Source organism: Pezoporus flaviventris, unplaced genomic scaffold, assembly GCF_033815535.1.
Source record: "Pezoporus flaviventris isolate CSIRO_AGI_PZ_B2104156 unplaced genomic scaffold, CSIRO_AGI_Pfla_v1 ptg000001l, whole genome shotgun sequence".
NCBI classification, from domain to species: Eukaryota; Metazoa; Chordata; class Aves; order Psittaciformes; family Psittacidae; genus Pezoporus; species Pezoporus flaviventris.
The window spans coordinates 37,877,476-37,892,205 of record NW_026892549.1 but is presented as its reverse complement, the minus strand read 5'-3'; the positions used below and the strand labels follow the sequence as shown (position 1 = coordinate 37,892,205).

The 14,730-nt window shown below is 38.3% G+C and overlaps 1 long non-coding RNA gene across 1 annotated transcript in view; it reads right to left on the bottom strand.

The window, feature by feature from the left end:
• Positions 1–211: 211 nt before the first annotated feature.
• The window catches only part of LOC133268814 (uncharacterized), a 98,317-nt gene continuing 83,798 nt past the window's right edge, over positions 212–14,730 (bottom strand). The window contains exon 3 of the long non-coding RNA XR_009743179.1: positions 212–731. This is a non-coding gene — a long non-coding RNA (uncharacterized LOC133268814). The remainder of the gene's footprint in view (positions 732–14,730) is intronic.

Genomic DNA, 14,730 nt, shown 5'->3' with positions numbered 1-14,730 from the left:
TTAGAACTCATTTCTTTTGTTTGAGGCAAAGATGAAGCTTTGATGCAATGCTGAAAAGATAGACTTTGTTTTTCTTCGTGTAAGCAAATCTAATTTATTAATACGTACGTGTTAAGCAGTGATAGCATGTAGAAGATGTTCCACCTTATTCAGGTCCAAGAAACAAACTATCCCAGGACCAATCCTTTAGGCGCATATGTCCTCATTTAATTTTTTTATAAGGACACTAAGTTGGATGCCTTCTGCAGCACGTCCTTCGGGACTGCGTGTGTGCGTGCAGTCCAGAACACATGGAGAGAAAGCTGGTGTAATTTAATCTTCAGAAAGATTCTTCCCTCCTGTTGAAATAAATACATCCTCATCCTGGGCTGAGTTTACAATTTATCAATAGTAATCACAGATGTCATGCTCCTTAGAGAGAGTTGAGTCATTCTCAACATTGAGTGGTTGTGCTGGTTGAAGCACTTGTGTCCAAAGCCCATTGATCTGTTGCCAGGGAAGTTTCTCATTAATTGTCTTGTTCCTCTTGTTAAGGTTTTTGTCACTGTTAACTGGTTGTTTTCCAGATAGGAGATAAACCCTTTCTCACATTTCTAAATACAGGTTGCATTTTCCCATGCAGTGTCATAGATTCAGTATAAATAGGTTTTTTTACAGTCTTGGAAAAAATTCAGTAGGAAAGCAGAAGTTTAAAAGAAAAATTAAATTATCCTGCATGCAGTTGCTGCATTCTGGAAAAGAGAAAAACAAAACCCACAACATAATTTGAATATATTTTCACATGTGAGCAGGAAGTTCAACAGAGTTATTTCCATAGGAGTTCTGTTAAGTTCTGTGTCGAGTTTGGACTCTTTGTTTGGAAGTCATGCTATAAAATTTTCTTGTCTTGAGTTCAACAAAGTTAAGTGAGGGGAAAATAACAACAATGCTCCAGCAAGCCTCTGGGAGCATGCATTTTCATGACAGATATTAAATGAGAGTTCCACCTCCAGCTCCATGTTTAGTTGATCCTCTTGTGTTAGTTACAGTTGACAAGATTATTAATGTATAGATCCAATTTATTTTTTTCAGACTGAAATGGTATTTTTCTCAAGTGATGCATTTGCAGAATCGTTATCCAGTGTTATCCTGAACTTTTGGATGTGAAATTCTTGTTTAAAAAAAGTAATATCTTAGGGTGGCCCAAGTAGCCAAAAAACATAAGGTGTCCCTCTGCACCCTTGCAGTGTTACCTGCTTCTGCAGATGGGCTGGAGCATGTATTCTCTAGTAGCTGTTCCTGCATCTGTAGGCTAGCAGTGCTGGGGTGCCATAGGGACTGGTACTATGCCCATGGTACTTGCCAGGGTGTAGAGTGCTGATGGTGTTTGTGCTTGACCCAAAGCAGCAGCAGGCAGGCTGTCTCTAGTTTTTATCAGTCTTGTGAGAACTCCTGAGAGACCACCAAGTCTTGCTGCCTGAGTTCCTGGAAAAAGCTGGGCAAGCCCTTTGCATCTGGCTCACTGGCTTTGTGTCTGGACTACTATGATTTACTGTACAGATCATCCTGATAGGAAAATGAGTAAATACAGTGAAAAGATACTGTAGAAGAAAGATAACCAAATAACATACACAGTCTTGAAACTCACATTGATCTTACGTTGAAGTGCATATAACTTAACTTTTATAGATACCCATTTACTTTGCTACAGTGTTGCTGAAAATGGTTGTTTTTTTCCTTGTGCCTTAAGTATGCGATTTTAAATACTTCTGTGCTCATTAATATATCTCTAGGTTTCCTGAATGTATAATACACATCTTAGAATATTTACAACATGCCTGAGAAGTGTTTTGCCCAAATATTTTTACTCTGCATAAATAATTTCTAAATCACTGGATAAGCTATTTGCATAAAGGCTGCATGCCCTTCCTACTGCATTTGCTGCATTTCTTGTAATTCTGTTAGTAATTCTCGACTGTTTCACACCTCATCCTTCTTACCATAGCCACCCTTGTGTCTCCTCTCTTCCCTTCTTTTATTCTGCTGCCTCCACCCCTGGTGGCCATGGCACTCCAGGGCTAGACGCGGTTGTGCAGTTCTCATGCTGGCAGTCTAACTGCATGTGTAGAGGAACTGTTTGATACTTGAAGGGACAGCAGGCAGGAAGGAGCTTTTTGCTTCTGGTACCCAAATGCTTAGTTAATGTGTGTATGCTTCTTGGCCATCTGGCTTGATCAACAGGCACTCAAATTCTTTGTAATAGTGAGAAACGTGCCTCCTGAGCAGCTAGTTAGCCAGTGACGAAGTGTTTGTTTTGGAGGTCTGCCTCTTAGTAGGAAATGAAGCTTCTTTGCCCTAAATCCATCAGTGGCTTCTGTGGTACCTGCTGCTTGGGTGCTGCATGTTTTCTTGGCATTGACATTGTGGTTGGCTAGCAAGTGGTGTTTTTCTGTGCTGTTCAGCCCTTGTATCTTGATCCTGATTCTATCTGGAAACACTTCTCATGCAGCAAGGTTTATATTCAAGCAGAAAACCTCAGAGGAATTGAAATAAAGTTAGCGATTTGAAGGTACACCATACCTTTAGTTTTTAACACGTATAGCCAGATTAATTGGTACAGAGGTAGCTACACACTGTGTAGCTACAACGTGTTTGAAAAACAACCTTCTGGTTTGCTGCAAGTGCTGCTGCATTTATTTATCTGGCACACAGCTGGTTTAATTTTTTTATTCCCACCCCAAGATGGGGGGGGGGGGGGCGTTGCTGGGGGAAGGGGAAGGTCATTATTTAGGAGCTGAGATTACTGAATTACTGGGAAGAGTACTTGTAGTCTTGGTTGTCTTTAAATACATACAGCACAACTAAGGCAAGAGGAAGGAGAGAGTGGGGCTTTAAAAACAGTCACAGGGAGGTGATGCTTACTGAGGAAAATTGTATGTGGAGGCACTGCTTAGGTAAACATATCGATAGGAGGAGCAGTGGGGATGGAGGAACTTCATATTTGGAGTCATCTCTTGTTAAGGGTGCCACGAAGGTGCTGCCTGCCGTACCAACACATCAAAACCTGAAAGATCTTTATTTAAAACAGAGACCCGAGGTTCAGCACAGAGGGACCTTGTAGGAGGGTAGGAGAGAGATTTTCATGGTGTAATCTGTTTTTCTCTTCTATCCCTGTAAAAAATTCCTTTCATGTTACACTGCTTGGGACTTGGACTCCAGGTTTCATGCAGAGCAGTGGTGGTGATGGTTTGTGTTGAGCTTCAGCTGATTTCGCAGTGTGTCTTAAGAGGCCTCTGTCTGCAGTCAGTCCTGTCACTGTTGGGTTCAAAATTCTTTATCAAGACAGCCTGTGTTTCTTCTGTAGCCTGTGCATGAGATTTCAAAGGACTTATCTATAGCTAATAGTGGACCATTGTGTTAGAAAATTTTGAGCTATATACTTTATATTACATTTCCAAAGAAAAATATGTTAATTAATTTACATTTAGATTCAATAATAGATCCTAATTCTCGGAAGCTTGTTTTTCTGTTTCCAGGCTGATGTATCTTTAGGAAGGATTTACTATATTTTCCTATATTAAGGAGTATATAGCTCTTTTTGCAAACAGAGATCTCTACTTGCTCTGATGTTATTAATTTTATTAATAACATGATCCTCAGTTTTATGTAGGAAAAGATATTTCAAAATTAAAACGATGCCTTGGAAAACTTTTGAAGAATATATAAGTAAGTAAAAACAGTGAGAATTATTATGTTTTTTTTACCTCTGTAATCTTAAAGACTCAAGTATGTCCTTCAAGTGATGTATCAACTTGCAGATTGTCATGGAGAAGATGCAATTTAAAGCTTTCAGGGTGTAGATACTTGTGGTTAATACTTAATGATGTTTCATGTTTAATGATATTTTGTAGCAGTTTCCGTGGCTTAAAAAGATTTTGTTAATTAGATTTAATAAATTGAATGAAAGAAAAGTCCATTTGTTTGGAGCACCAAATAGCCATGATCGCCTACTTAGTCTTTCTTTCTTTCACTCTCCTTCTGTCTCCCAATCCCTGGGGGCATATTTTATTTTCATCTTGCTGCATCTTTGTCCTTTTACTGAATTCAAGCAGAGTTCTTTCCTTCCATGTAGTGATGATGTTCTACTTCATGGATGATGGAAAGGAATAAAATAATGACTTCCAGAGGCTTTGTTGCACTAAGTAAATAGAGATTGGGTTTGTGATAATCTACACTTATGAGCGAAAGTATGTGTGTTTATTTCATTTCTAAATAATCACAGTGTTTTTCTCGTTAGGGATAAGACGCATACTGTTTTTTAGAAAACATGTGCACCAGTATATCTGCGATGGTAATTTAGAGAAGTCCAAAAGCATAAAATGGACTGTGGTGAGGCACTAGGAAACTGTTTCTTGTTTCTAGAAAGTTGATTCAGCTCTTGACAAAACCTTCAGACACTCATTTTCCAAGAAGTTTTATCTGTTGTGAAAAGAGTACAGGAATTATCATAGCCTTGTGCTTTTCCATCTTTCTGCTTTGTGGATTCCAGAAGTTTTCCAGAGCCTTTCAGAAATACTGCTCTTCTACATTGCTGTAAATGATGCCTTTCCCGTTGCATAATGCTTTACTTTTTGTGGATTTCTTTGAGTTGGACACAGGGCCAAATGGACCATGGTCACACAAGATTCAAACAATCGCCTAAGAATGTAAAGGCATGCAGAGGGTGAGAGTGTTTCTATTAATCTAAAAAATGGGTTTGACGACTCTAAAATGACAAATTACAGGAATTACTTTAAAATAGTACTGCATGGATATGCTGAACAATTATCTCATCATTTTGCTGAGGGACATAGATACAGAATTAGGGTGTTCTGCACTGAAGCCAAAGTACGTCTGTCCTAGAAGTGAATCTTGAGTTTTTATAAGCATTTTTTAGGGTTTTTGTTTTGTGTGAGGATTTAGGGTGGTTTGTGTGGGTGTGTTGCTGGTTAGTTGGTTGATTTTCTACAGCTTCCATGCCACAGCTTTCAGTGTAAGAAAAAAGTAATAAGATTTCAAATTCCTGGGGGAATGATGACTGGTTTTCGGTTTTAGAGAAGTGGTTGACGGTGTGGCAGCTGTTCACAGAGGCAGATAAAACAGAAGGCAAATAGCGTCAAACATAATCATCAGAACAGCAATTCCCATTCTTTTAAGCAAATGCAATCATTTGCCAACACAGGTGTATTTTGTGTTTAAGAGCACTGATATATTTTTCTGTTTCTCAGGCTTTTGCATTGTTAAAACATTTCTGTTAAAACTCTAGAAGCTGAACAAGGGTACTTGACAAGGATGCTAGTTGCTGCTCCATTTGTGTTTGTTGTTTACAAGGGTTCTAGTTCAGTTCAAATGGAAATAATAAAGAATGATCCTTTAAGGTTTTCTGTTTATAATCTGCCCCTGGTCAGTCAGATTGAGGACAGGGTTCCTTGCATCTTTGGACAAATGTGTCAGTGACTGTAGCTTGGTACTTTGTAAGTAATTTAAGAAATGTACATTTGTTTACCAGCAAATGAGCTACTTGCAAAATCTGTAGCCCTTTTTCATGGTTTGCATTATGGTGATGTGTCTCATAGGTATCTTTTAGGGGCAGATGAGTGTTTAATGATTGAAGAAGTCTCTGGTAACTGATTTTCTAAAAGTGGTATTGTTTCAGTGCCATTTTTCTAGTTTCTCACGCAGGGTGAATTTTATGGTTCTTTTCTAAATATTATAACATTCCATTTATACTGGTTCTTTACTCACTTTTAATGTTAGAAAGTTGCATATGAATTTGAAGATACTCACAGGTTTGGGTTTTGTTTTGTTTTGTTTGTGTTTTTAAGCTCCTAGAGCTGTTTTTTGGCTGAGCTGTAAAAACACACAAAAAAAGAGACAGATGTACACTTCCATCTCTTCTGGAGTTCTAAGAGAAGCAAGGGAGTGAGGGGGAAGGAATGCAGGTACAGACTAATAGAATATTCCTCTTGCCTGATGAATACATGATTAAATTATTTATTCCCGCTGTATGACTGGGAAGGAAGGAACAAGGAAGGTTTTGAAGCTCTCTGTCATTCCACAGTGCTGATAAAAGTACAAAGGCTCTGAAGCTCTGGTCTGAAACAGCTGCTTGCTTTTTTTCCTGAAAATGATGGTGAATTATGTTTAAAAAAAAAAAAAAAGGTGGTTTTTTTCTTAACCAGCTGCTGTACTTTGTGTAGTGCTTTTTTAATTGAAAAAATGTTTTCTGTAAATGTCTTGCGGTTTCTTTTTACTTGAATTGCTGTTGTGCAGTATAATCTCTGCTTTCTGCAACCAGGTAGCACTTCGGGGCAAAGACTTCCTTGTTTCTAGGGAACTGTACTACTGCATACATAGTAAAAAACACTGTGTGCCTTCATCAAGGAAAAATAGATTAGTCCATATGTACCTAACAATATATTAGTCCATACACCGTATTAGTTATAGCATATTACATATGCTGAACCTTTTACCTTACCAGTAATCCTTCACCTGGAATATCATTTTAGCTTTCTCTAAATGATTTTTTTAAAGGCACTTTGTAATACAGCCTTCATTTCATTTGCAAATCTGAGTTGGAAGTTGTGCCCTATATGCTTATGCTGCAGGTGTGTTTTCAATGATTTGCTTATAGGTTGCTTCTATTCCTCTGGTGCTTTATGCTGCAAAGTAAATGAATAGCAGGTATAATTTCTGGAACTGTTCCTAATGGCTCTAGATTTGATAAAGAATACTGATAACTGTCAGAGAAATCAATTTTGAGGATTTCCTGTGCTGATCATGCTGTGTTAATGGAAGTGGGACTGTGAAGTGCTTATGTGTGTGAGGTGGGGCCTGTAATGATCAAAAGGTTATTTACCTCTCTGTATTGGAGATAGGGACATCTTTCAGGCAGGGACAGGCAGACAGGCCTGTCATCGTCGACAGATGGGGACAGTTTTCACTGGCTCATGTTGCTCAAAGCTCCATTCAACTTGACTTGCACCACAGCAGTGCCCAGGTGGGCTTGTTCAGACAGGTTGTGAATCGCTGGGGGATAAGGCAGGGGGAATTGATGTTTACAATCCTGTAGATGATTCTGTGACTTCTAGTAGGTATTACTGGAAGACACATTTCTATGTGCTTTCATTTCTACCAAGTATCAGGCCCTGATAATACAGTGTGAACTTGGCAGAGATTTTTTTTTAATGTAGTCACAGCTGATACAATAATTGCAAACATTTTGAAAATTTCACAATTTATCAAAAACCAGGTCAATAGACTTTGTCTTCTTAGACTTAATCATGTTTGGGTAAATATGGGTAACTATCATACTAGTACAAGGGGAAAAAGATGATTTCCTTTTGAATTTATTATCTGTTGTCAATGACCAGAAGAGTGGGTTGCATCAGAATACTACATTTGTCTTTGTCTGCAATTATCATCATTATAGCTCATAGAGATTGATCCTTTACTTGCTGATCTTCAAGAATCTTGTATACTTAATTGCTGAAAGTTGTTTCTCATTGCACATAGCAGTAACATCCTTTAAACTGGGCTCTGAATCAGGTAAATTGATTGCAGAATGTATTTCCTTGGTTTGATTCTAATATTCTTAATAGTAATGTTTCATTAATAGCTATCAACATTTCAATATTTTCCAACAACCCAATGTGGTGTAGTGTTTTACTGCTGTCTCTTACTCATGTATCAGCTGGCAATCAGTATCAGTCAGCGCAACCTTGATTTTGAACCTCTAAATTTGAATATGGAAATCATAACATTTTCAGTGGAAATAAAATGCTTATGAAATGAAATTACTATTCCAGATTTACGTTTCCTTTTTCATTCTGCTAATTTTATTTTGTTTTACAGGATACTGTTGTATCTGGGTTTTGTCCATCATTTCCCCTGTGGGTGCAAGGGTAGCATTAACTTTAGGGTTTTGGTTTTGGTTACTTCATCTAATCCAGTTTTTTGTTACAAAGTGAGTAAATAACAGAAGTAAATAAAAACATGTGTTTCCACCTGTCCTTTGGGGTCTTCAGTGCTGTGGGCTTTGTATGGTTTTGTGCAAGTTGTGGAAGGTTCCTGTTGTATTCCTGACAACTGCTTGTACTGTCTGATAAATTCTGATGCAGACTTGTCTCACAACATAGACCCAAATAATATAGAAAGTCGGGAAGAAAAAGGGATGAGGGAGAACAAATACTTCAGAAAACATAAAGACTTTTTGATTCAAGCCCCAAAGAAAACTACTGCCAAAGCTGCCTTGAAGTTCCATTGTTCTGGTCTATGATCATTTGAATGTCTGAAAATGCCTGATGAAGATTAAGAGAATTAACATTGTTTACAGAAAAGGCTCTGGTCGTAGGAAAAAATTCTCTTTTTAAAAGAACTACATCCCAGAACAAAACTGCACAAAGCAGGCAGAGTGTAAGAAATGCAGGGCTTATTTATATGTGAAGGAGACCTGTGGTCTCCTGGAGTAATGGTTGGACTTGATGACCTTAAAGGTCTTTTCCAACCTAGTTGATTCTATGGTTCTGTGGTCCTAGTTTCACCATTGTGGGGGTTGGAATGTATTGAAACTGTCAGAGACCATGGGAAGGAGAAACTACAGCTGGCAATTAAGAGTGACCATGAGAAGAAGGAGCTACAGCAGGCAATTAAGAGTGACCTGTCCCTGACTGGTACTTGGAAGATGTTGGAACTGGCAAGGAACAAGGACATCGGAACTGGAAAGAGGATGTCGATAAGAAAATCAGATAGACCTTTCACCTGACGTAACTGCAAGGCAAACACAGATGTGCTTGGCTAATTGCTTGGAAGCATATAAATATCGTGTAATCTTTTCAATAAACGATCCAGCTTGCACTCTGCCTCTGGGTCCGTGCCTCCATCCTCACACACCATGACATTTACTTCATATTCAAGCAATCTTTTTTCCAAATTTCTTTCACAGTCTTTTCTTCCCTTTGTCTTTTACTTATGATAGAAACAAATTCAGTAGTGAAATAGGCCTGACTATTTGTAAGTGTAGGAAAACCGAAGGAAGTGCTTTATATCTCTTTACCGCAGCCACTGGTGTAATAGCGGAAATAGTTTGGTTAACACTTGAGTTAAAAATAATAATGAAGGGAATTCATGGAGTTTTTTTGATGTGTGTTTGTTTTCTTTTTGTTTTTTGTTGTGTTTTGGTTGGTTTTTGGTTTTGTTTGTTTGTTCGTTTGTTTTGGGTTTGTTTTTTTTTTTAATAAATTTGTCATAAGGATAAAGGCCATCAGTGCTTCCTTTCATTCCATTACGTCCACTCTAGCAGCTATGCTGTTTGTTATGTTACCATGTTCTGCATGTTCCTACATCACTGTTCAGCTAGCGTATCTATATTTCTTGTATATATTTTCTGCTTCAGCCAGAGAGGTTTCTTTGAATCTTTAACACATTTTGATTTATCTGTACCCTGCTGGCACCTTGCTTGATGGACATTCTTGTAGATATTCCATAGCTACAGTGTCAAAGAGAAGGCACAATCTTACATTAGTGTTTATATTTATAAAAAGTAGTGGGCTTTGTAAATTCGCAGAAATGTGCATAAATAAGTTTAGTATCACTGTGCTGTATTAATTGAATTGCTCAGGATGGCATATGCAGACGACAGGGTTCATTCCCTTGTATTTAATATATTTTTGTAGATCATACTGCTTTTTGACAATAAAGTTGGAGTTGAATGTATCTTTTTGTGATTTTTTTTTTTTTAATGTATATCATCAGTAATAATAAAATACTGTAGAAAGAGGAGGAAACTGTCTAAATCAGAGTTTGATCAACTGTTCCAGCTTGATAAAAAATTGTAGTGAAGTCAAATGATGAGTTCAGTAGGTTTTGCTTCAGAATACTGATTTAAATTGAAACAATAAATGTTACAATCTGCACAAATAATTATTTCATGTATTCCATTTTGTCTTATGATTTAGGCTTTTTAAAAAGTTACTTGGTGTATACACCTGCTAACTCCAAGTTGGTAATTAGTTTCCAGGTTTGGTCTATTGCAGATTCCTGCCTCTTATATGTCAATTTGTGTTCCCACACATTTGTAAATATCTATTTTCTTGTTCAACTATGAAAGCACTTTAATCTTCTGTATAAAAATTATGTAACTGATTAATTACTAAACTATAACTGAGGCCAGATTGCTATTTCTGCAGAAAAAGCTCGCTACCATTTTTATCTGGGAATGACCTATCTAAATGGATCACCCAGACCTAAATGTCAGATAATGTTCTTTTCAGATGTTACCAATATCCTGGATGCTTCAAAACCTAGGTCATGATAAGGCAGAAGTGTGAATTCAGATTATTTAAACTGAGGCCAAAACCAGATCTTTCTTACAAACAGATTAGTAAACACTTTTGTGTTTGTCTAATATTCTTACTACTTGGCAGTTTTTATATGAACTGCTTTACAAACTTAGGAAATTAACAGTGCTTCAGTTCCTTATGTCATAAATACATCAGTTTATATAAACAGGTGTAGTGGGTGAGGGGAAAGAAAAAGGGCAGTCTGTGTTGATGATAAAGATTGTAAAGAGGGAACTTCTAGCTGGAAGTAGGTTAGCAAGGCTTTGTCATGAAAATTAAGTGTCTCTTGTGTGTCTGCTTTGGTTGTTATCTCCTCTGACATCACCATCATGGTATCAAGTATTCTAGCATATTTTTTCTTTTTCCTTCTTGGGCTCTCATGTTCAGTGGGACCAAGATAGTGAACTTTGCCAATGTGGTTGACAGCTTCAAAATCTCTTGTAGCAGCACAGCGCTTCATTTTAGGCTGTTGAACTGAAAGGAATAATTGGTATTGAACTCTCATCTCAATTTTAAAGGCTTATTCTGCTTCTGTGGCTTCTTAATGGATGTCATGAGTAAACAAGGTTTTTTTTTCTGGTATGTATGAAAGTTCAATAATATACTGGAGGTGCTAAATCCCTTTGAACCTGACAGGTGAACCTCTTCAAGAAGAATATCCTGCCACACATCCCTGTGATGATGTATGCTGATGCAATTTGCCATTTTCAGGGTGTTTGCACAAAGACATAGAATGGATTTGGGAATTTTCCCGCCCGTATCACTGTAGCCCAAGCCAGGTTTTACTGATAGCCCCCAGCCTGTATCCATTTGCACAAGAGCAGCTGAGTCTGGCTAGGAAATTAGACAGGCACAAAAAGTAGACTCAGATTACACTAATGAGCCCATTAAATGAGGCACAGGGAGTCTGTCTGGCCAGAATGAGGAACTGAAAGGGGTCTGGCTGTACTCCTTGCTTTACGACTTTTGCTTCTGTAGCCAGTTTTCAGTTTCTGTATCCTTATGGGGTGGTGGTAGGGAGGTAGTTGCGTTTTTCTTTCCCTCCTCTGATGTATTCTCTTATTTGCAAAAGGAAAAAGAAAATAATCTTTAGCAACATTTGAGGGAAAAAAAACTGATGCAATTGATGTTTGCAGGCTATAAAGCTCATGGCAAAGCACATTTGCTTTCTAAAATCTTTCAAGTGATATATCTATTCAGTTATGGTCTCTGACAGTGTCCCTGTATGTTTTAAGGATTTGAAAACAAAATTTTTTACTGTTTCAAATCCAGACAAACATCGGTTTGGGTTCTTCAGTGTGTTATTAACTTGTTTCTTGGTAGTTTTTGTTACATTGTCTCTGTTGTTTGTTTTGTAAAAATCATTATTATTATTCAAGAGGACTTTCCTAATATAAAAAAATCTTCTGTTTTTTAAACCTTGATTTGGCATAGCTTAAAGAGTACATTTTCTTTCAGCTCCTAATTCATTTTCACAGTATCACAGTATCACAGTATGCTAGAGATTGGAAGGGACCTCAAAAGATCATCTAGTCCAATCCCCCTGCCGGAGCAGGAACACCTAGATAATGTTACACAGGAATGTGTCCAGGTGGGTTTTGAATGTCTCCAGGGAAGCAGACTCCACAACCTCCCTGGGCAGCCTGTTCCAGTGTTCTGTCACCCTCACTGAGAAGAAGTTTCTTCTCAAGTTTAAGTGGAACCTCTTGTGTTCCAGTTTGTACCCATTACCCCTTGTCCTATCATTGTTTGCCACTGAGTAGAGCCTGGCTCCATCCTCGTGACACTCCCCCTTTATAGATTTATATACACTTATAAGGTCACCCCTCAGTCTCCTCTTCTCCAAGCTATAGAGACCCAGCTCCCTCAGTCTTTCCTCATAAGGGAGATGCTCCACTCCCTTAATCATCTTAGTTGCCCTGCGCTGGACTCTCTCCAGCAGGTCCCTGTCCTTCTTGAACTGAGGGGCCCAGAACTGGACACAATATTCCAGATGGGGTCTCACCAGGGCAGAGTAGAGGGGAAGGAGGACCTCTCTCGACCTACTAACCACCCCCCTTCGAATACACCCCAGGATGCCATTGGCATTCTTGGCCACAAGGGCACAGTGTTGGCTCATGGTCATCCTGTCATCCACTAGGACCCCCAGGTCCCTCTCCCCTACACTGCTCTCTAACAGGTCGTTTCCCAACCTATACTGGAACCTGGGGTAATTTTCGTTGTTCAGAAGAGAAGCTTTCAGCTGCACTTTTGGGGATTTATGCTGATTTGACATAATTTGTTGATGTTGCTTTGCAGTGGTGATATGTATTAGCAATGGCCCAAAACTTAAGCAGAAAGCCAGAAAGGAGAATTTACAAGCAGACCATCAAAAGCCTGCAGCAAATACTTCAGAGCTCTGCCTGGTAGAACACAAGCTAGACAGCTGGAGGTGCAGGTGGTGCTGAGGGCTAATAGAGAGCTGGTAAAAAAATCCTGGGCTTGGATGAGGTGCAGGCTGGAATATGATGAGTGGAGGATTTACTAAGGCACCTTGGGAGATCCTGGAGAGACCCAGTGGAGGGCATGGGGAAGCAACCTGAAACAGACCCCTTAAACCTACTGAGTTCTTACTGTAGATGATATAAGGTAGGTAACCTTAGCCTCATTTTAAACTGGTGTTTGGACGACCTTACTTCCAAAGGTGCATCCCAAACTATATTTTTCTCTGATTTCTGTAATCTTATTTTATGTAATTGATTATAAATACAATACTAAAACTTTTATCAGAAATTGACTTTTTTTTTTTTTTAATCCACTCTTGAAATAAGCTAGATCTTTCTATTGGATACGACATATGTGTTCCCTGCCTGGAAAAACATCATCCAATATTCTTTTTTTTAACTTCCATGAAAGCAGTCATAATTCACAATAATGCTTTCTGCATTAATGGAAGTTTCATTGATGTAAAGTTGGTGTTGGTACGGTCGGTCAGAGGGATCCCAATACATTGACTTGAATCTGTAAATGGCGGAGGTAAGGACTTCAAGATAATTTTATTTTAAAATAATATTTACAGTAAAGTTATCAGAATGATAACAACACTGACCCATGTATCAGTCTTAAAGTCTAAAACATTTATAGCAAGTGCTACACCTGCATGAGTTTGAATAAATCACTTGGAGATGTTTCTGCAATGTCTGAGTATTGTGTACAAACTTTGAGTAATTACATGGAGCATTCTGATGCACATAGCTAAATACATGACATTTTGAATCTGTGCCTGTAAGAGCTAAATGAAAAACCCTATGTACATTGATGCATACAGTTTCTTGGCTGTGCACAGCGCTCGTGTACTTCGAAATATTGTGTTAGTGTAATTTATTTATTACTGAATTAATAATTATTACTAAATTATGAGGTCTGAACAGATCATGGAGCAGTTCTGATTTGCTGCTGAAGCAGTCTCTCTGGATAGTAAATGAACTTTGAGGGGATATATTTTAATGAATCAGCAGTGGATTCACTGTGAAAATTCTAGCATCTGGCAATAAGAAGGCAAAAGATACTCAATTTCTTTCCTTCCTCCCAGTTGTGAATCCTTTAACTTGCACTGAAAATATCTTCAAAAGGAGGATTGTTTCTTTTTATGGGAGAGAACTTAATCTGAAACTGTTGTTGGGTTGTATGATTTTTCTAGCAAAAGCTTAGCATAAGTTATTTCTCTAGAATATATTCAACATAGAGGAGCTTCATGTCTGTGGTGAGGCTTCTCACAACAGAATGTAGATGTGAAGCCAAATGTTATGTATCTTATCTCCATGTCCATTTTATGTATGGAAAAATGCCTGTGCTTTTCATTAAAGATGTCCTTCTCCAAGCATGCCACTTAAAATGTATTATCCTGGTTTTATATGCAACTGTAATACAAAGCAAATTCACTTCTTGTGAAAGTTACCATTCTACTATTAATTCAGAAAAAAATGTTGCTTATTGTCTCTGAGTACAAGCTCAGGAGTGTTGCATCCCAACTAGAAAGAAGTGCAGCAGAAGGGCCAGGAGACCTCCTTGGATGGATAAGGAAATGCTGAGGAAAATTTGAAGACAAAAAGAGGCTTATAAAAGGCAAAAGCAAGGACAGGCAGCCTGGGAAGAATACAGGAATGTTGTCTGGGAAGGGAGGGACCAGGTTAGGAAAGCTAAGGCACGGTTGGAATTAAACTTGGCTAGGGATGTTAAGGACAACAAGAAGGGATTCTAGAGATATGTAGCAAATAAAAGATAGACTAGGGACAATGTAGGCCCCCTCCAGAAGCTATGAGGAGAACTGGCTACACTGGATTTGGAAAAGGCTGAGGTTCTGAATGACTTCTTTGCTTCAGCCTTCACTGGC